This window comes from Netta rufina (assembly GCF_964035555.1).
Source record: "Netta rufina genome assembly, chromosome: 10".
Taxonomy (NCBI): domain Eukaryota; kingdom Metazoa; phylum Chordata; class Aves; order Anseriformes; family Anatidae; genus Netta; species Netta rufina.
The window spans coordinates 5,433,855-5,455,950 of NC_140133.1; the positions used below are offsets into that span (position 1 = coordinate 5,433,855).

Consider the following 22,096-nt stretch of genomic DNA (forward strand, 5'->3'; position numbering starts at 1 on the left):
CTCTCATGTGGTTTGAAATATCCAGCCACTTGGCCAATGATCTCATGCACCAGGGCATGCAGAATTAAGCTCTTGTTTGCATTAGTATATTAACACATCGCATACAGTCATTATCATCTCCTTTTTAACCATTCACAGGTCAGCACTGTGGTCTAGCATTTTCCAATGGATGCTAATAGAAAATAAAACAACTTCCAATATTTCTTTCTGGCTTGTTTAGGAATGTTTCAGGGTTACACTTGTGAATGAGGTTTCTTCAAAATATTACCTGCTTTGGCAGGGGTGTTGGACCCACTGATCTTTTGAGGTCCCTTCCAACCCCTTCAATTCTGTGATTTTGTGATTTCGGACTTCAGAATATATGTATGTCATCTTGAAGCTTATTACTGTAGGAGTGGGAGGGCAGGCTGGCAAGGTTGAAATGCACTGCATCACATTGCTCTGCTGCATCTCAATTTTTCCTTTGTATGTTTGTTTAAAAAAAAAAAAAAAAAAAAAAAAACACATGGTAGAAAAGCAACAGATCAAAACTCCTCCATATTTGGGAAGTCATGCATCTCCTTCATGAGGATAGAGATTCATAATTTCTTCTGCCCAAGTACAAAAGTAGATATATGAAAGTAAAACACTCCATTAAGTGGCTAGTAACTCTTCCCAAAATGAAGGTTTTTTGTGCAGTGCTTTGCACTCATATGCCAAGGTTTCAGATTTTTCTACTATTGAATATTGATGTAAGCATCAAATGCATACAGATGAATGCTGGCCTTGACCTGATTCAGTGCACTGAGGCTAACTTTTTTGTTGGCTTGTGTTTTTCCTAGAGTTTCACTGAATATAACTTTTTTTCAGTTTATAAAAAGCAAGGACTTATTCCACGTTCACATTACATCACTCCATGTGACTTCTTCTGTAGCTATTTTTGTAGCCTGTGGTCATATCATTTAGTTCCTAGAATCAGGATGATAAAGTTTAACACCGAATGATAACTTCTTTAGTAAACTTCTGTATTATTTTTTTTTTCTGACTACAGAGTTCCTCATTTTACTTCTCATTTGAGCTTGGCTTTTCTGTAAACTGTCTGTTTACTAATGTTGGGTGGAGTCTGCTATACTTTCCAGAATACCTGCCTGGGAAAGTGTTCTTTCTTCTTCTCCCCCCCCCACATTAGGTCTATAGGCTTTCTTTTGTGAACAATCCATCCTGTGTGCTTTAGGTTTGCTTTTTTGAAAACATGCTGCACACTTAATGTTGCTTTGTGTTGCCAAAAAAAAAAAAAAAAAAAGTGCCACACATAAACAATGGTACCAACATATTTTTATGTGCTCTGTATCTTAATTCCAGAAGCTACTATCTCAGTTACTTTAGGATACACCTGTCAAGGATTTTCAGGTTATGTACAAATTTTTTGTAAATACAGAATAGCTTTTTAACTGTTCAAATTAAACTAGATGGTATTTCTACTTTACTGCAAAAACTTTCAAAATATTTTTGTCATATTGGTATTTTTTCCTCCATTTTCTGGATGTTGGAGGAAAAAAACTGTGTTCATACTGTGTCAGTTCTAGAGGTCAGTCAAGGCAAAACATGGAACCTCAAGATGTTTGTGAGGATTTTGTAAAGGAGCAAGAGCATCCCTAAATCTGAGCCATAATTCTTCTAAAAAGCCTAGGCGTTCTTAGGTTGGTATATCAGGATTCTTACAATAATAGAGCATTCAGAGAACAGATCTTGTCCTTGTCCTAAATCTAAAAATCTCAATCCAGAAATAGGAAAGGGACAAAAATAGCTTGAAATTATTTGACTGAAATGTTGTCACTTAAATAGCGAAAAACTGATAATAATCAATGTCTTTGCTTTCTCCACTGAAAATCTAGGTGCATTTTTCATCACAGGAAAAAAGTGTTTTTGTAATATTGGCTGCATTTTGTAAAAGTAGTGCTTAATTTCAGAAAAGCTATGTATACCTTTTTGGTGGGAATCTGCTGTGTAATTTTATTGCATTCCATGTACTTGCTACATATAGCAGAACACTAAAATCTAGGATTTTTTTTGGAGGTGCATGTAAGTTGAAATTTGGTAATTGAGTTCAGATGTCTCTGTTTCAGTCATTGTGATACATCCCATTAAACAAATGGAAGGTATTTTCTTTGTAAATTACTTCTAGATTTATTCAGTTGACCCCTGTCAATAGGGTACACATTCTACTTTAATTGTGGTCTGTAATGAGATGACATAAAACTGAAATCTTGATGTATAGGAATATTTCACTGTTGTTCAACTCCTAGCATATCTCGTGTGACTGTTTGTCAGTATGGTGAAATGGCAGGGTAACTGTTGCCAAGAAGTGACGATTGCTGTTCTTACATAATAAGACTTGCAGGGGGAAGTAATATGGTACAATGCCAATATCAGTCATGCATGAAGCTAACTCGTCTGCTGAGTTTGCCAGTAAATGAATGTGTTGTGATGATGAGGGTTCTCAAACCTGACTTCTGAGCTTCATTTTTCTTGTACTGACTTAGAGCTAGATCTCTGACCCTCATACAGTGTGCTGCTTAGCACTGAAAATCTGCAACAGGCATTTCAGGCAGCTTGACTTCTGGAATGCTAAATTAGGTTCTTAGGTTAGAGCCATCTACTGAATCATGAGCTATGCTGTCCCTCCATACCTAGCTCATTATTCAGATGAATGTATCCAGGTGAATTGGTGGCCTCCTTGTACAGGACGCCAAATGATAAGGTTGCTGATTGAAGAATTAGGTGGATCCCCTTGGAAAAAGAGGTCAGTGGAAATATCTCCTTTTCCAGAACTCTACTGGAGTCATTAGAATAACACAATAAAATACTCTGGCGAACAGACTCCTTGCAAAGAAATATTGTTTGGATGCTGAAACAACAGACTTGCCAGCCTTTGCTCCTCAGTTTTGTTCAGGTTATTTCTCATTAATGCGATATGTGCCCTTAGGCAAATCAGGTTCATTCTGAAGTAACATCTAAAAGGGTAAAATGCTTGTAGGTGTCTTGGAGTTTGAAGATGCTATTCCAGAGACAGTGCAGCTTACTGATTTTAAAAAGGGGAGGGACAAAAAAAAAGGGGGGGGGGGGAAGGAGGGGGAAATAATCCAAAAGGATTTTTCCCTCCAAACCTAATGAAGGAGAAACAAAGTGTAAGTTATTTCTGAATTTAAAAGCCCTTGGCTCCAGTATTTTATATATAAAAAGCTATAGCTAGGCAGATACAAACTTCAAAAGATAACAAAAGATAACTTACAGAAAGCATTAAAAATACAGAAGACTGTCAAATGCACAGAAAGAAAGTCAGTCTCTAGCTAAGAAAATCCTACCTTGATTGTGTGGGAAATCATAGTAGGTGGAAAACACCTGTTTGTTTTTGTTTAAAGAAGTCTTCCTAATAATCTATCACTGGACTCATTGTAGTTTATAAAGTGCTCTTAACCTAGGAGAGGAAATACCTACAAATACACACCGAAGTACCTACTTTCTGAGTTTGCCTAACTTAGAGTAGTAGCTAAAGATAGATTGTAGTAGCTAAAGATAGATTTGAATAAATGGGCATGTGAGAAGTACTTATCTTATAAAAATAACTTTATTTTTCTCTTGGTCATTCTTTTATTTTCCCAGCTGAAAGGTCCTAATCTACTTAGTCACTTATCTTATGGAAGCTGTTTTCTTATCTCTGATAATCCCCTTTGTCCTTTTCTGTTCTTCTCCTAACTTTATTAGACTCATATGCTGGCACAGGAATAGATTTGCATGTTATAGTCAAATGTGGGTACAATCTTGATTTATACAGTGCAATAAGTATTTATTTTTCTTGTTTGTTCTTAGCTTCTTAGCTTTCATCCTAAATCCCTAGCATTTTCTCATTGTTGTAACCATTGCTGAGCACTGAGTTGGCACTTCTGGGGAGCTATTCACAGTAAATCCCACATCTCATTATCTGGTTGACAAGAACAGAACCAGAAAACCCTTGCTGTTAATGAACATATAATGTAGGTTTTCCTTTCCTAGACTGTTGCTTTGCATTCATTTGCAAAAGATTTAATCTAATATTTCATAACCTAATACTGTTTTTTGAATGTCTGTATTTGTCTTAACTGTCTTAAAAATTGTGTTTATCAGCAAGCTTTCTTACCTTTCTATTCATTCCAGTTGTTCTTTTTATAACCTTTTGAAAAAGTTGTGTTTTTTGTTCAAACATGACTATCTATAGTGTAAGAGGTAAAATAAATAACAGCAAATGAAGTATATGAAAAACATACAAATCTAATTTAGCAGCTGTGACTGCATATAACATTACTACTTATATCAGTGTGATAAACAGAAGAGTAAGAAGGTATAGCCTTTGAGATATACCTTGCATATACAAAAAGATATTCTTTCTGGGATCACAGAGTTTCTAACTACTTAACTACTTAGGCTGTCGTTTCACAAACCAAATAATTGGATGTGTAGGCTGTTGCTAAGTGGGAAGATTCCAGTCTCTGCACACATCATCCACTAGTTGGGCCTCTCTGCTCCTTCCCTTGCATTGATCAAGAAGTGCTGGGACTGTTGGATTAGTCATGAAAACAAAAAATCTGACTCACCGTTTAGTCTCATGATTGCTAGATCCAGTGTGAAAGAGGGGGTGGAAACGTGCAGAAGGCGCTAAAAGGGGGGGGGAAATCTAATTATAGACAGCTGCCAAAGGATGGTCACTATGTTAAATTTATTGTGAAATTGCACTTAGGTCATAAAGCACAGCAGTGTTTCTGCTGCTTCTTTAGAGGACAAACCTGAAGTGCAGAGAGACTAATGAAATTCAGAATCTCCTCCTCCCCCCCCCCCCCTCCACCTCCCCCAGTGAGGAATGTAGCCCAAATGTTCTGATTCAATGTGAAGCTTTAACCCCAAAGAAAAAGATGAACTGCTGTCCACTTTGTCAGACCTATGGTTTGCTTTGGGCACATCATTTGTGATTGTTATGCAGGTTAGAATTGAGACTGCTTTTACTGAAAGTGAAAGCTTGTGTCAAGAAATTAAGGCAATAAATGAAGTTCTCTAATGAAATACAAAGGCTGATTCAGTTAAATCTGAGAGTCTAATTCTAGTGAAAATAATTTGCAGAACTTTATTTATTTAGACTACTTCTATGAATTGAAAAGCCCACTGCAGCCTTCTATAGATAAAAATAGATAAATGCAGTTGGCATTCCTGCTGGGAAAGCATACTGGGTGGCATACATCTAATGCCATGCAAGTGATGCAACAACTTTGGAACCGATGGCAGTAGTGAAGGCGGGGGAAGGCAGAGAAGAATGAAGGCAGATAGCGATTAAGGCTCCCTGATAACAGTGGTCTTTTTCCTAGTTGTTTACTCTCGTATTATCAGTGGGAAATCAGAATAACAAGTTCAGTTTAAACTTAAAAAATAAAGCAGTTTAGACTGTTTGAAGATAGCTGCTTTCAGTTACATTAGCATATGTGTAGCATACCAACAGCTGCTCCAGTATGACATACTGGCATGCATAAGGATATTCACTTATTCTAAAATGCTAATGAAGACTAAGGGTGTTATGCCTTGTAGTAAACAGTGGTGTGCAAGAACAGTACTTACGTGGCTTATTGCCTTGGAAGTTTTCCACTGCATGAAGTTATTATGAAAGGATAATTCTATATTCTGTCTTTCTGTGATAAAAGGCTCCTTGAAACTACTATTCTTTCTTTTCCTTGAACTAGGAATGCAGTATTCCATGTGAAAAATATCTATTTTCATAAGAAGATAAGAGCTATTTTTAATAACCTACATAAATATTTATAATATTCCTTAACTTTGGCTACCTAAGACTTTATTTCCTTGTCGAATCTTTTTTGTAAAACAATATTTTCAGTATGGTTTTGGTATTGTAAAAGACTGCTTAGATTTCTAGCCCAGCAGAACAATAGAATTTACTCAGGGTAATCAAATTCTACAGCAACAACTACTTCCAAGTAGCACTCTCTTACCAAGAAGTTGAACTGCAAAGTTAAGGTAATTAAAACATATTTGCTTTTTGTCAAGTTCAAAGTAAGGCTTTCTTGGCAAACATCATCACCCTAAATGTTTCATATAAGTTGTTCTGTACCAGTTTCACATTCCTCAAGGAAAGCTATTCTACAAACAGGAATCTCAGCTATCCTTATTTCTTGACTATTTTATTATTTACTGTTCCATATCACTACTCAGCAGTGGCATATTTTGTTGTAAATTCTTTCCATTACTCATAAAGCCACACAAACATCTTGGCGCTTTCCTCAGAGAATTCTTAACTTCCTACAAAAACAAGCAACAGAAAGCTACCAGGAAAAATAACCAGAAGTTTTTAAATCACTTGAGTCTATTTCCTATGCCTAAAAGAAAGTAGGATTTTCCACATTTAAAACCTCAAGTGAATTAGATGCCCTATATTAAATGCAACAAAGCTATGAAGTATTATTTAATATTATAATCTGTTCTCATATTTGACACAATGTATACTTCTTACCCATACTCAAACATTTCCTGTGATTGCTACAGAAATGGAAATTCTTCTTTATAGGCCTGTTTTCCCTTTTGTTCATTTAGATGCGAGATTTCTCCGCTTCTCTAATGTATGAAGTAGCTGCCAAAAGCAGTACCTTTTGATAAGTGGAAGCTCCTTAAATCCTAGGCTTTAAATATAAAATAGTGGCTAATGCACGTGTACAACATCTGTACCTTAGCTTACTGTGGTGGCACTGCTCTGCCGCACTCCAGCTCTTAGAGGACCTGGGATACATGGTAATACCAGCATTTACTACCTTGAATGTGGTATTTTTGGTAGTGCATGATGCTAAAGCTTTTATGTCGATAATGTTTAAATACTCTGGACTGGTCTGAGGTGTGTTCAAATGAAAACATAATTGCACTAAGGCTTGGCACGTATCATTACATATTAGTGTATTTAAAGTATTAGCCTACCTTGGAGAGAATCCAGAAGCTAATCAGAATGACTGGTACATCTGGAAGAGGTTATTTTTCTTCTAGTCAGTTTACTAAATGGAGACTTACTAAATTTACTAAATCTTATCAAATATTTTGAATATGCAGAAAATTTGCTTATGAAAATATGCACTGATTATTTTGAACAAAACTGTTTATAGTCACTAACACAGTATTCTATTGATTGATTGATTAACTTTGTTATCAAATACTAAAGTTTACAAAATACTAAAGTTTAGCAAAAAAACTTTGCTTGTACTCGTCAGCTAAAAGCATGATCCTACTTAAACTCAATAACCCAAAATCCATTACTGGGGGAAATAACTGCTTTGTACTGAATATTTCACACAAATATTTAGTTAAATAGCTTTCAGGATCAAACTTTGCAATCAGCTATAAGAAGTCAGAGCTTTTACCCAGAGTGTGCTGGGTCAAGCAAGCACAAGAGACGTTGGTGTAAAGCATCTGAAGGCTGCATGCATCAATGCAAGTTATCTTTGGTCACAGTGTTTCTTATTAACCTCACAGCTTTCACAAGGGCATTGGGGAAATCCACCTTAGTTTATTTTCAGAAGATAGCCTTAAAAGATACGTATCTGCCAGGAGTGTCCTGGGGAGATCTCAGCCACTGGTTCTCAGATAGCAATACTACTTTTGAGTTTCACACTACTTGCCTCGGGAAAGATTTAACTTTACTTCAATTGCTGTGTCGGAACCACCATAAAGTACCAAAGACTCCATAGTGCTGAAAGTAATATTCCAGTTAGGATTACAGTAATAGCATGGTGTATAGAGAAGAATTAAAGTAGTGGTATGTTGAAATCATCAAACCCCAAGTTGGAATTGTATGTAAATACATATTATATACTGGCAACAAGAATCTGCTGTTCCTGTTCTTCCCTTCAACTTTATTCCTCCCCCCCCCCCATATATATATTTTTTTTGTTTCCTGTGTGAAAGTTGGTGGCTGCACACAGCATCAGAATACCCAAACTCACAGATTCTAGCAACACTTGCTCCGTGAGATACAGAGCTTTAGTCACCCACAAAAGACTTTGCTTTTTTTCTTATTCAGCCCTGCTATCGAACAGAACTGATGTCTCGGCAGCAATGCTTTAGCAATGAGTTAAGCTCTTAAGTCACTGTTCCATTCATGTAAGCTGTCTTCTGCATTTCACCTATTTTGTTGCTAATATAAAGCTTCTGCCTCCACCAGGAATTGCTTGAAATTAAGGAATGTCTGAATAAATTAATCTGAATACATCTGAGCAGGAGATATCCATCTTGAAAGTATTAAAAATACTCAGGTACAAGCAGACATGTTGATACTCATTTCTCAGTAATTGCTGAAAGATTTAACAAACCTAACACGGCATACTACACTTTTGGAGTGAGGCATAGCAATAGACTTGTATGTTTGCATTCCTTTGACCTGATGTCTTTGCTAATTACTGTTCAAGTAATTTAGTTGTTTTGCTCATAGCATTGTTTTGTTTTTTTAGTATCTTGCAAAAAGAAACAAAAAATGTTCTTACAAAAATGGGACCAAAATGAACATCAGCTTGTGTTAGCAGGTTTAAAAGTAATTTGACTTTTCCACTGAGGAAAAGCGTATCCTGATGCATATAGTCAGTCTGATTACCACTGACCAGTCTAAGAGAAATGAGTTTGTAAAGACAGCAAAAAAAAAAAAATTAACAAATGACATCAAACATATGATTAAAACATCCCCTCCATTAAAATCTAGACTCTAAATTAACCATATGCCTTTTGGACTAGCATATCTACACTGTGTCATCCTACAGAGCTTCGCATGGTGAAGACTGCTGATGCATTCTGCTGCTACAAGAATAACAACATCTGTGCCTGTCACAGACATCTGGCCCCTACTGAAATTTTCACCAATGCATCCTGGTCTGCAGCTGAACTATTACCTAACAGCATGCCTAACAGCCACGTTACACACCTGTACAGCTACAAAACTCAGCTTAACAGTGAAGGGTTTTTACAACTTCAGAAATAGCATACTAATGAAAATATGTGCTTACACCAGAATTTTAATTGTCATGCACAATTTGCTGTATATGACACTGATACACAAAGTATCAAAGGCTAGCTAAAACAGGTATACTTGCCAAGGCAATGTACACCTTTGATCAGCTATCTTTGTTTATCTGAATGTTTAAGATGAACTTGAAACACAATGGATAAATAGGCTGATGCTGAAAGCCAAATACTTTTTTTTTTAAAAAAAAAAAAACAACTTTGCATCATGTTTTATAACAGAACTCAGTAAATGGGCCTTCTGTTTATCTTACTACATGTGTGTACACAGATGGACTAAAATGGACTTTTGTCTTCCTGCTAGACAGAATTACGTTAAACCCTTGAATGATGTCAGGTATTCATAACCTTATACCTATATTATAATTAGTCTGGCTTTATCTGGGAATAGCAGTGCTGGAGAGTGGCTTGGAAGCTGTTAGATATGCTGCCTAGACTGCTTTTGATTCCCTTGTCTCTTAGGATCTACCTTTGATAAACGCTGTGTGATGTCAAAAAGAGCATAAGCTAGCCTTTCTGTATTCAATACAGCCATGTGAGTACAAGAATAGTGTTTTCTTCCAAAAAAAAAAAAAAAAAAGCTTGTTTAACAAAATTGTAAGTTTTGCTTTTTGTTGCCTATCATCCCTCCGTATGTTCTGAACGTGTGCATATGTCTGCACTAGTCAGATGTGTGTATGCATCTAAATCTTCCTTTTTTATTCAGCTGCTCCTGGTTCAGTACCTGTGATTCTTCAAGCGAAGCTGAAATTTTTACTGTCATCCTAATGTACATCATTACAATGAGCAACTTCTAGAGAAATCAAGTATTGAATGAGGTTTGGTTACTGCACACCAGAAACTGTTCATGCACAGGAAAAATAATGCTTGAGGTCATGCCAAATCAGACGACCAGACTATTTATGTAGCTCTGTATCAGGTAAAAATAATAATAATAGAAACCTTCTGAAGCTGAGCAATTATATGCTCAGGCTTGGTTCTAAGAAGCTTGTCAGGAAGGAGCTATTTATGCTTGTTATTTTTAAACTGTGGTACCTAGCTCTGAGTACATTTTATTGTGGTTAGACTTCTTCAGAAAGTCAAAATAAACCCAATAAACCAGCTTGGTTAGGTTTCAAAAATAGAATACATGTATAAATCAAACTGCTGTATTTATTATCTATGAAGTAACAATGATTCTTCAAACAGCAACAAATGAAAGCTTTTTTTTTTTTTCTCCTATTAGAGCTCATATTACTTATTCAAACTGAATATTTATTCACTGTGCAGAATATCCATGCTTCAGCATCTCTGCTTTAGGAAAACATTACTCAAAAACTATTTTCTTGCTTTGATATTCTCAGTATACAGTGGTATACCAATTAACTTAGCAAGCTTGTATCAAGCTCTTCTTGGAAGCTTCCTAGGCTCTGTTTCTGACAAAAGGTACATGGCTCAGGTTCTCAGCCCTCTTGCTGAGAATCTAACTGCTATCTCAAATCTATTTCTAACTCCAGATGGCCACAGCTATGGTTACCTAAAAAAATACAGCTATGTCAGATACAATTTAACAGATCACTTTGAAACTATGTGGCTTTAATGATCTGTATTATTTTTTTTCCTCATCATTTGCAAACAAATGGGCAGCCAAGGTGTGTAACATGGAATGAGCCGGTGGACATGAGCTGAGTCACGCAGCAGGGACAATGGTCTGTAACCAGGACCTGTGTTCATGTTCTCAGGTTTCAAACTTCTGAGCAGTATTCCTGTGTGGCACTACTTCATTTCATGTTAGAGGAAAAATAAATCTTGGTAATAGGCACTGCAAATGAGTACCTAAAATTCAAGAAAGCAACACCTCCTGTCTGGAGAGCAGTCTGAGAGAACTGGCTGGGGTAGTGCAGCACCTCTGGATTTTCCTAGAAGCAATTGCATTGCACTGAAATTGGAGAAGATGAAATTCTCTGCTGCACTACATGCAATAAGCCTCGAGACACTGGATATCTATAATACCATAAATTACAGTGGGAGCATATGGAGGATGGCAAACTGGTAGACAGCTTGTTGAAAAGTTTAAGAATATGCTCTATGTAAGACTATCAGTGAAGAAAGCCTCATACCATTTTTTTCCAGTAAAACTGTTGCTTACTATTTATAGGCTGCTCTCTCAGAATAATTTATTTCTGTATTGCTTAATGAAAAACTATTTCAGTTTCACTCTGATGTGCTTCCACACAAACTCACATTTGAAATCTATTGCAATTGACATTTCTGTCAAATATTTTTGTTCTTAAGTTTATATAAGGACCACCCAAGAATCATAGGCATAGGTGTGCCTAATAGGTGGGCCATAGTATTAGAGATGGAATTGATTCTGGAAGAAGGAATCTACAAATTTGTAGAGGACTATAGCCCTTGACATGACAAAGAACTCTTTTTTTCCCCTAGATAAATATGCTTCCTAAACGAACGTGTTTATAGTAGTAGGAAAGGGGGGGAAAAAAAAGGAATAACCAAGAAAAAAAGTGTATAAAGACAGAATGAAGTGGTCAATAAACCTAGGAAAATGTGTTTGCAGTACTGTGGAGTTAAATATGGCACAATATATTTACCTCTGGCAGAGTGTCTCAAGGGGTATGTGTATGTAAAACATACCGAGCTTTCACGTAAAGCTTCTTTTGTTAACTGTCTTAAAGCACTTAAATTGGCTTGACCCTGAAAGTGAATTTAAGCTAAAGTGAATTTAAAAATAGATACTGAAGTGAACTGTAAAGTAGTAACAGCATATACTCGGTTTGTATTGGACAGTCTATTCTATATCATAAAGGATGACTTTATACTCAAAAGATTTACTAAAAGAAATCTTTGGTGGTTAGAATCTGCAGACACAGAAGCCTATGTAACCCCATCTCATAGCCTGACTAGCTTTCACTGAATTCTTTGAGTGCATGAGTTGCTCAGATGGATCTATTTCCAGAATCTAGGCTTTCCAGGGAAGTAACAAAGTCGCTACCCACTTAATCTATGATGATAAATGCTGAAGCTTTTGTGGAGAGGCATCTCTTGTGCTGCCCATATGGGGAGTTAGATGTTATTTTCATAGGAAAATAAAAACTCCCAATGCTTAGCTCTGCTATTTGGCTGAAAAGATGCTGGTGAGAGTGGAGAAAAGGTATGCAATGTTAACAGCCCAAGAGCATCCACTCTTAGTTGGGTATGGATAAAACCAAGTTTGAGTTTTTTCAGGATAAAACAACAAAAATAATTAATGAGAACAGACTGTGCTACAGTTTCCATTCCAGCAAAACAAGTACGCTGCTTTGCTAGCTTCATATATAAGATGTCCTATTGTTGTAAACATGTATAAAACTAAAATTCTACAATGCAGGGAAGAAAAAAAACCAACAAAACACACCACCCAACTCTAACTTACATTGTTTAACTATCTGAAACTTGGCTTGCTTTCCTCCCTGTCTGTAGTCACTTGTTCCATAGCTACTACTACTCTTTCCACTCTTTGTGAAAGTTTAAAATCGTATGAATGGTATTCTGTCAAAACCACCCTTTAAGTGAGCATCTGTTCTATCCTCTTTTCTTTTTAAACTTCTCATGCCATGTTTTTATTCATATTTTACTGTATTTTGAGGTTCTTTTGCCAAAGTCTGTACTGCTGTCTACAATGTTATAGGGACATGCTTAGTCTTAAGACACGTGAATATTCACTATATGCACTGCTTTGGATGTATGCATTTCTCTTGGGCCAGCACTGATACATGGTTACGAATCCTGTTTACGTGACTGTGCATCAGTGGACATCGTCAGTTTAAATGTGACACAAGAGAAAAGATGCTCACGAGAAAATTGTAAAGTATGATTCACATTTGTAAATTTTATCCTTTATAGATGTGATCTTGGTCTGGGTTTTTGTTTGGCTGTTTGATTTTTTTATTTTTATTTTTTAGGTAGGTTGAGTCCATGGCAGTAGGGAGAAAGAGGTGTTTTTCAACACAACTGATGTATTTAGCCTTGTAGAAAAATGCTATAAAAGATTAGTTAAATCTTTTCTTTGTTTTAGCAATATCCTCAAAATAAAAGGCAATATTACACTGGAATAAGTGAATAATTTCCAGAATATGTAGGAATAAGGTATTGAATCATGGTATTCCAGGGACAGGGACACTTGTTGCAGCTGTGTAGGGGTGCTTACTGCTGTCACTGTTTCACTCTCCTATTACTTGGCAACCACACTTCTTCCTGGAGGGCACCAGTAGCTGAGGTCTTTTTTCTTTCTTATTTGGTGTTTAGGAGAAGCAAGCCCTACAGTACTGCTTTTTCCCTTCCCTTTGGTATGTTTCTACAGAGTTAGTGAGTTTTTTTTAAACTAAATTCGATCCTTGGTTTATAGCGGAACATGGCTTCCTCTGCAGAGCAGTCCCAAACAGGGCCGCGACAATTCTCCTGGAGGCTCTTTTTAACGCTCACTTGACTAACACCTGAGGGAACTTCTGTAGCTATAAACACCAATGTGCGTGAAAAGTCGTGGTGGAGCCGCGTTACTCCTCAGGGGCTCTCCCTGCAGCCCGCTGTGGGACTGCGCAGTGACCGCCACGTCCCCTGGGCTTCCCCATCCCCACTGCGCTGAGGCGCACGCAGGGCCCTGCTCCCTGACCCCTCCAGGGGAAGAGGCTCCAAATTAGCTTTTTTTTAACTCTTTCCCCGCCCCGCGGAGGGCGGCGGGGGCGCCCCCAGGGCGGGTCCGCGGCGCCTGAGCTCCCAAATGGCGGCGGGGGGCGGGCGGCGGGGAGGAGCCGCAGCGATCGCTCGGCGCTCGGGCCGCGAGGAGGGCGGCGGGAGGCAGGCGGGAGGGAAGGAGCCGAGCGCCGGCGGCTCGATGAGGCGGCGGATAAATGTCTGGCTGAGCGGGAGGCCGCCATTTTAGATGCGGAACGGGACGGACGGCGCCGAGTGACGGGAGCGGGGCCCGCAGCCGGCGGCCGCCGGGGGGGGACACGGGTAGGAGCGGCGGCGGGCGCGGAGGGGCTGCGGGGCGGAGGGGCTGCGGGGCGGCCCCCTTCTCCTTCTCCCTTCTCCTTTCTCGGGGCAGCGCCGGCCGAGCCCCGGGCGCGAGGGCAGCTCCCGTTCGGCCGCTCGCCCCCTGACAGGGGCCGGGGGCAGGATGAGGGCGGCGGTGCTGCCGCCGGGGCCGGGCGGGCGGGTGGGTGCCGACGAGCCCCGGGCCGTGGGGGGGGGTCCGCGGCGGCAGCCGCCGCCCCTCGCACCTCCCCCCATTCCCGGAGCCCCCCCGGGCGGGCCCCGGGGCTGAGGCGGCCCCGAGCTGCGGGGGGCCCCCAGCGGCTGCCCCGCTCCAGGCCGCCCGCCGGGGCCTGCTCAGCGCGGCCGGAGCTTTGTCTGCGCCCGGCCTCCCGCGGCCTCGCTGCTGCCCGGCCCGCGGGGCCGTGAAGGGAAAACGGCTTCGGGGCGACCCGGCGGGACCGGCGGCTCCTCAGGCGCGTTTCTGCTTGAGCCGTGGGTTTGGGTTTTGTTTTCCGCGTAGATTCGGTTCAAAACGCAGGGTGAGGGGCAGTGGTTTCCTGGTTCCCTCCGAGCTGTCCCGGCTGCGCCGTGTGGACGTGGTGCGGCTCCGGGGCAGCGCTGTTCCCGGACTCTTTATCTGCAGCCCCAATGTACACAGCAGGAACCGGCCCCCACCGACAGCACCGCTGCTCCTCGCCATTGTGTGCCTCGCCTACGTCAGGCACAATAACCCGAGCAGGTTTTTTTTTTTCCTCCTTAGCCTCTAAGTGACATCCGTAAGTGCAGGGGCCTTCCCTTGGACAATGGGACCTCGGAGCCAGCTGCGGGGGGGCTGCCCCAGCAGGACAGGTGCCCCTGGCTGCACCTTGTGGCTGTGCAAAGCCAGGGGCTCTGATGGGCTCAGCCTGAGATTCCACCCAAAACAACAATGGCTGAAAATATTTTTGTACAAAAAACTTCCAGCACTTTAAGGGTTTTTTTTTTTTTTTTTTTGGCTTCTGAGAAGCCCAGCTCCAAATATTGCCCAAGATTTCTTCATTGGGTAAGCCAGGATAAAATTTCAATGGATAGGCTTATCCTCTAGGATGTGTCTGCAGTGTGGGTGCAGGAGAAAGGATTGCACTGATGCATGTGAGAGTAAATTCCTAGCAGTTCAGTTAAATCTGTTATGTGGGCACTTGTTAAGAATGGAAATGGCTTTAATTTAGGTTGTCTTAAAGAATATTTTCCGTAGGCAAACCCTAAGGCTACAATTAATCATAAAAATGAGTGTGGGTCTGTATTTTATGCATATGAAATGGATGATTGATTAATATGGTGAGCAATTTAGTCTTAGATTATTAAATCAGAAGCGGACTAGCTTATTTGGGTTGGAGCAGTGCTGCTTTCAGAAATCTGGAATGTGTTTTTCATGTGGTTTGTTGCCATACTTAATATCTTCAGGACTGGACAACTTATTGTGCAACACTGCTGACTAACCTGCTTTGAAAGAAAATCTGGAAGTAGAAGACAAAATACCTGTTTTTTCCAAAGAAATAAAACTATGTTTTTCAGTTTAGTGCTTTTGCTGTGTACATAAGAATTTTCATTTTTTATTTTTAATGGCAATAGAGTCTATTCAAATTACACAAGAAGTTTACTGCTGTCTCAGGGCCTGAACTTACTACAACTTATTAAAATAACTCATATTTTATAAACCACAAACATGAGCCACGGAAGTTGTTGGTCAGCATTTCTTGGTGTGCTAAATCAGCAGTAGTTTCTTCTGGGGCATATACCGCCCTCCTCCCCTCCAGTTTAGTTATTTGTCTCATTCACTGTTGGGAAACCAGGAGTTGAGGGAAAAAACAAGTTTTCCCTGTTTTCTGTCCTTGAAAACAAATTAAGATGAGATGGTGAGAGCTGTTAGCTCTAAAGCTGTTGCGGGAGATGAAATCCAAAGCTTCTAGTTGAAATTATGATGACTAAGTCAGTCCTTAATCAGTTAGTTTCAAATGCAGGACTTGTGCTGATAACTTCATCTTTGAGTTGTATATACAGAATGTTTAAATTATTTCTTATATTACTAATAAAGTCATGTGAGCACATGAGCCAATAAATCTACTAAATACATATTTGCATTTGGGTGTGTGATCATCTCTGCTGCAAAGATGCCGTCTCTCCCCTCCTTGACACCTTCACTCGTTCCCTTTGCCACAGCTTTCTGGTACCTCCAGCATCTCCTGCCTCCCCGTATTTGATATTGCTGTGCTTGAGCACTCTCCAGGCTTTTTCTCCCCCCTCTCTCTCTATTCATGTGTTGCTTGTCTACCTTCTTGGCCTGCCAGCTAGGCAGGAGGGAGGTTTTTTCTTGGTTTGGTTTCATCACGTGGCGAGGTGCTGCTGCAGCTGGCACACCAAAGGCTTGTGGTGCGGTGCCCAGCTGATGGAGAGGCTGCAAGAGTGAAGGATTCTGTTGTGCTCTGGCTCCCTACTTCCATAGCCTAGGAACTTTATATTCTTGATGCCTCTCCTTAACTGGTTAGTTGAAATAAGCTTGTGTGCCCAAGAGTTGCTGGAGGAGAGGATGAAGGACAGCTGGATGGCATGGCCATGTGAGACTAGTTGCTGAGGACACAAGGGTAAAAGTTCCTGCGTGCGGTTTCATTTCCAAAAGTTCTATGTAAATGCAGCTTGAAACAGATGAGTAATTGGAAGGGGTGGTTGTTTCTTAAACAGTAAGCTCACGGAGCATATTCCAACTTAAAAATGCAGAAATCTAAAGACTGCAGCTGCGAGAAGAGGAATAGAAGTGAGCGCTCTGTTTCTCATAAAAATACCGAATTGCATAAGTCCAAATTATGTTTATTTCAGGAAGTAACAAAAATAAAAAAAGCAAGATTAAAACTTATGAGTTAACTAAAATTTCAAGTATGATAATTTAAGCATGATTTCAGTAAGTTTAAGATCAGTTTGTACATGAGCAGGCGTTTTCATCACCATTGAACCAATGTGGTACACGATGGCTTCCACAAAAGCCTTTGGTATTTCTGGTATGAAATCTAGTAGCTGAAAGAAGCTTCTAACTTAGAAATCTGTTGTGTATTGAATAAGGTTGTGGAAGCATTTTGTCAGCTCTACAAGTTAATTAAAAGAAAGGATGATACAACACTAGGAAATGGGGGAAAAATGTTGCCTTGATGACAAATTAAAAAGTTTTTTTTTTTTAAGCAAAGACCGTGCACTAGCTTATTTGTTTTGAGACAGCATGAACTAAATGCACCTTACTTTGTACGGCTTTCTCCACTGGTGATCCAGATATATATTTGGTGATGTTTGTAGGCTTTCTGAAAAGCAAGTCTGTTTTGGACAGAGTTCTGTGAATAATTCGCAGTGCTCTGTTGGCTCTTGCTGCGTACACTATTTTTCTGTAAACAACAATTTTGCTTTGAAAAGCAGCTGGCATACGCTTATTCCTTTAGTGACTTGAATATTGTGTTTGTACTATAAATGTCATCTATTTCACACAAAGTTGATTTTATTGCAGCAGTGTGTGCTGACCTTTTACAGTTTAATAGAATATGGTCAGCTTGTGTACTGAAATGCTGCAGAGCGTACAGTAGATGAGGATAAACAAAAGTTCTTGAGTCATTGGGAAAGGAGTGGAGCATTTTCTGGGCAGATTTCAGAGCTAAGAATTGTAACCGATAATAAGCAAGAATGTTTACATAACGGAGTATTTTTTAAGGGATCTAATGCGGTCGAATCACTTATTTTGCAGAGGTTTCTGCCCGCTCATGGGGAGTGACGAGCTTTTTAGAGCTCAGCTTGAGCAAAAGCTCAGGATTCGTGTGGAACAATGTAGTGGCAAACGCAGGTCAGCGCTGTTGTTTGCTGTCGCAGGTGTGTCTGTGCTCTGCTTCTCCTGGGCATGCTCCTCACGTCTGCATGCTGCCGCAAACACGGCAGGGCTCTAGCACAGCTCAGAGCCGACTGGTTTTAGCTCAGGCAAAAGACTTTGAATTGCCTTGCAGGTAACCTTAGTGCATGGTGAGTGTGTGTCTCTGCCTCGTTGTCTTTGCATTATCTGCAACCTGCTGGCAGGGCCTTTATTGCCAGCTCAGTGGCATTGCTCTGTGGGGTCATCTCACTTTGCTTGGGGCTCTTTGCAGGTGTTGGACCGATGGCTGCAGTGGCCTTGGACTGCTGCATTAGGTGGCTCTGTTTCAAACTTCAGCTTTTGCTGCATGCGTGCTGCTGGTTTCACACCAAAGTACTCATTTCTGGCTAACAGCTGACAAAAAGGTGTGAATTCATAGGCCTTCCACTTGAAGTACACAGTATCGGTTAAGAGCAGTTGAGACATCTTGTGTATTTTTAGTTCCCAAGCCAGGGAGGTTGCTTCACTACCGTGAAGCTGGGTGTGGCGTGGGGTTAACCATATTAATTAAAGCTAGCTCAGAGGTTTAGACTTTAAAAAATGGCTCAGAGCCCCCATCACAGCGCTTTGTTACATAACTTTTTCCACTAGAGAAGAAGGTAGGGCTCTGCCAAGGAGTGCTTTAGGAACACCTAGCTGCAGAGGCAGGCCCCAGAGAGATGCAAGGTGGTGCCCCGCTAGAAGAAAGAGGTCTTTAATGCTACCTTTGTAGGGCTGACTTTTAAGTATGTATTGAGAAAGGTTCATATGCAACCAGTTGGCCTTTTTGTCTTTCTGTAGCCGTTCAGTTTGGCCGTCATTTGCCCTAGTGTATGTCTCTGTCACCTCCATCAGTAATTGGGGCTTTTTGCATGTTCCACTGTCTTGTTCCATTCTCCACCATTTAATCATGCTTGCCCAAAGTCTGGCCGTGCTTTTGGGATTTTCTAGAGTGGTCTCTTCAGTCTGTTAGAGTAGCACTAAAGGCACTGCCCGCTGTTCCTACCTGCGGAGAAGATGGAGGTGTCCTTCCCAACCCCCTGCCCAGCCACAACTGCTTGTTGGGCAGCTGGGTATTGCCAGCCTTTCTGCTTCAGTCCATCTCTCCCCCTGTTCAGAATAAATTGCATGCGATACTTTACACACGAGTTTTTTGGGGATCCCAGTAAGACAGGTGAAGGTGAGGATTCCCTTGCAGGTGCGTGGAATTGGCATGGAAGTTGTGTTTGCAGGGACGGGGGCGGCCGTCCTGCAGGGGAGGGAGGGCTTCAGGCATGGCAGTGCTGCTGGGAGGAAGAAATACAAGTTAAGTTTTATAAGATTTTAAAAAATTCCTAATTTATTGCTATCAAAAATGCTAGATACCTGATTCCCAAGTCGTCATCATTGAAAATAAAACAGTTTTGTAAAGTTCTTGTTTAATGTGAAGATGAAAGAACCTGTGCTAACTTCTGAAATGAGTTATTCCAGTTGAAAAGGCGTGTTCTGATGCGCAGTAAAACTTGAGTTTTTTAAGGTTTGTTTTAGAAACTTTGTTTTTAAGTTGCACCTAACGTTGATGACACATGTGCTGTGGGATGTGACTCCTTTTTTCAGGATTTCAGAGGTTCAGAGTTTACCTGGCAACTGTTAATTGCAAGTTCTTGTCAGGTAAAAAGTTCCATTATTTTACTAATCTCTAACAGAACCTGAATTTCTTTAGGTCTGATCTGTTTCAGAAGCCCAGTAAAATACCCGCTTGTTTTATCAGTTCTTTGTGCATTTATTGTATTTTATTGTAAAACCTGCATGGTTGTAAAAACACTCGGCCAGTGTCCCAACTCTTCCTGCTAGACCTACGCCTAGCTCCTCGTATAGGCACACACTGCTGGGGCCGCGGGGTGCTATAAGGCATGGTTCTTACCAGGGCAGCAATCCCAAGCGTACGGAGAGTTAAATACGTTGACATTCCTTCAGTCTTTTATAGAACGAAGTAAAAAATGTAAGAGCAACTTTGTGCAAGCTAAGTCACGTCCTGCTGTTTTGTGTCTTTTTTTTTTCCCTCTCCCCTTCAATAACTGCAGAAAGCCGTGTCCAGTCAGTAGCAATACGTAGGCCTGAGAAGGCATCAGGCTGCGCGTGGTGTTGAAGGTGGGAGGAGACTGGTTTCCTTGTACCTAGCTAGAAAGCTGAGCAGTTTCGGCCATCAGTAAGTCAAGTGGTGGCTAAAAGAGCTTGAGCTTGTAGCGCAGCAGCCCCTGTGCCTTGCTGAGCGCTGCCCTAGCAGCTGTAGATGTCTGTGCTGCCATGGATGCTGCCTTTCTGTGGAAGCATGGAAGAGAACATCCTCAGGTGCTCCAAGGTGCCTGGGGCTGGGGGATGTGTTTGCAGGAATTGGCCCAAATGGGTTGATGGGGAGCAGCCCAGGGCAGGTGCTGTGGGAGGCAGGGGGCTCCCAGGCTGTGTTGCAGCCACAAGAAATGAGAGAGTGTGCAAGCCTCTAGCTTTGTGCTGGCATTTAGCAAAAAATAAGCTGTATTTCAGAATTACATCATTTGTTTTAAATGCTTTTAGAAGCAATTGGAAAGCTTACCCAGGCACTAACAGCGTGCTGCAACCAAGCCTTCGTGTCGGTGGTCCAGTGGATTGATTTCAGCTGAAAGGGGTTTCGGAGCTTGCTCTTCTGTTCCTCAAACCTTTTAAGTTCTCCGTGTAACTTGTTCACTGGCAATCAAGAGGTTATAAAAAGAGAGCCAGCTGATGTTGCAATCTAAGCAGTGGCCATATAGTGGAAAGACTCTCCTTTGGCATGTTCACTAGAGCTATTTTTACCTATTCCAGTAAGATCTGCCCTTGTGATGTTAAATTACAGGACGGTACCTGGAATTATTTTGTTTTGCAGAAGCACAATATGCTCTGAAGAAAATATTCAATAAAATTATCAGGCAGATTGAGACTAAAATTGTCTCAAGCTTGAAAATATTTTTCCTTCAGTCACCAGAAATAATATTACTGCCGTGGCTGCAAGATATTTTTTATTTTTTGTTTGCATATTTTATGTCTGGAAGAGGCTTTTCTTTTTGTTTTTCTGTTTTGGTTTCCTTTGTATATTGAGTGTTTTGTCTGTCTCAGTTTCCCATGTGGAGCCTTTAAATAGGCAGTGTAATTTGAAAGATGGGAGTTAATAGCGCAGCCGAGGAGTAAGGGTAGTAGGAGGTTTTTTTTTTTGTCATAATTTCCAAGAAGGCCAGCGAGTGTTAATTAATTTTAAGCTGCCGGTTCCTTCGCTCAACAGAAAATGCATTTAATACAGTTGCTCAGAATAGATTTTCAGTGACAAAGTGCCATATCTGCCTGCCCGATGGTAGTGCACAGTGGAGGAAACAGCGAGTGTGGCACGGCAGGGTGATGCTGTGGTCTGCATGGGCAGCAGCACACCCAGAACGTCCCCTCTGCGGGCTGCCGGGCTCACAGACAGCGAAATGCTGAGCTTCTGTGCTTCTCCTCTCCGGTCCGGTCCGGGTATCTTTCCTAACGCCGTCAGCATCTACTTCCAAAGTGACCTGACAGCACCGAAACACAGCTGCCGCTTCACAGCTCTGTGCTTCAAACTCTTGATGTCTGTGAATTCGGTGTGATCGTAGCAATCGTGACTGCTTTGGAGGTGGTGTTCGGACACTGTGAGTAATCTGGGGTGAGCGTGCTCTCCTTCAGTGTTCCCCGTGCAGAACACCTGCTTCCCCTGCTCTGTCCCTTGTCCTGTGGAGTGGCTCAGGTGGAAATCCTGCAGTAGGCACACTTCCTCCAGCACAGCGTAGTTTTCTTCTGCCTTGATTTTGCTATTGTCTTAGGTAAACAATTCTACTTCTCAGATTTAATGGAGCCTCCCGTCTGCAATAACAGCTGGGATTTTTGTCAGCTCACTGCATACGCTCTCCTCCTTGCCAATTCTGCTAGCAAATGCTCTCCCTGAGTTCAGTCGTTGCTCACCAGTCCTGCTAGAACTAAAGCCCTCGGCTTGTTCGGTGCTGTGCGAAGGCCCCCGCTCCCTGCCTGCTCCACAGTCCCCCTGTTTTATCCTTTTCCACCACGGAAAGCATCGCAGTGCTCTGCGTGGAGCATGCTTGAAGGCTGCAGAGA

The 22,096-nt window shown here is 41.1% G+C and overlaps 1 protein-coding gene across 6 annotated transcripts in view; it reads left to right on the forward strand.

The window, feature by feature from the left end:
• The window catches only part of RAF1 (Raf-1 proto-oncogene, serine/threonine kinase), a 77,694-nt gene that overhangs the window by 17,599 nt on the left and 37,999 nt on the right, over positions 1-22,096 (forward strand). For 4 of the 6 annotated variants that reach the window (XM_084292568.1, XM_084292572.1, XM_084292573.1 and 1 more), the window contains exon 1: positions 13,918-14,058. The exons of 1 other annotated variant lie outside the window; for it this stretch is intronic. The gene's annotated coding sequence lies outside the window, so the exon portion shown is untranslated. Of the gene's footprint in view, positions 1-13,917; positions 14,059-17,839; positions 17,936-22,096 lie in introns of those variants that run through there. One more of the 6 variants, XM_084292570.1, reaches the window with a different exon arrangement.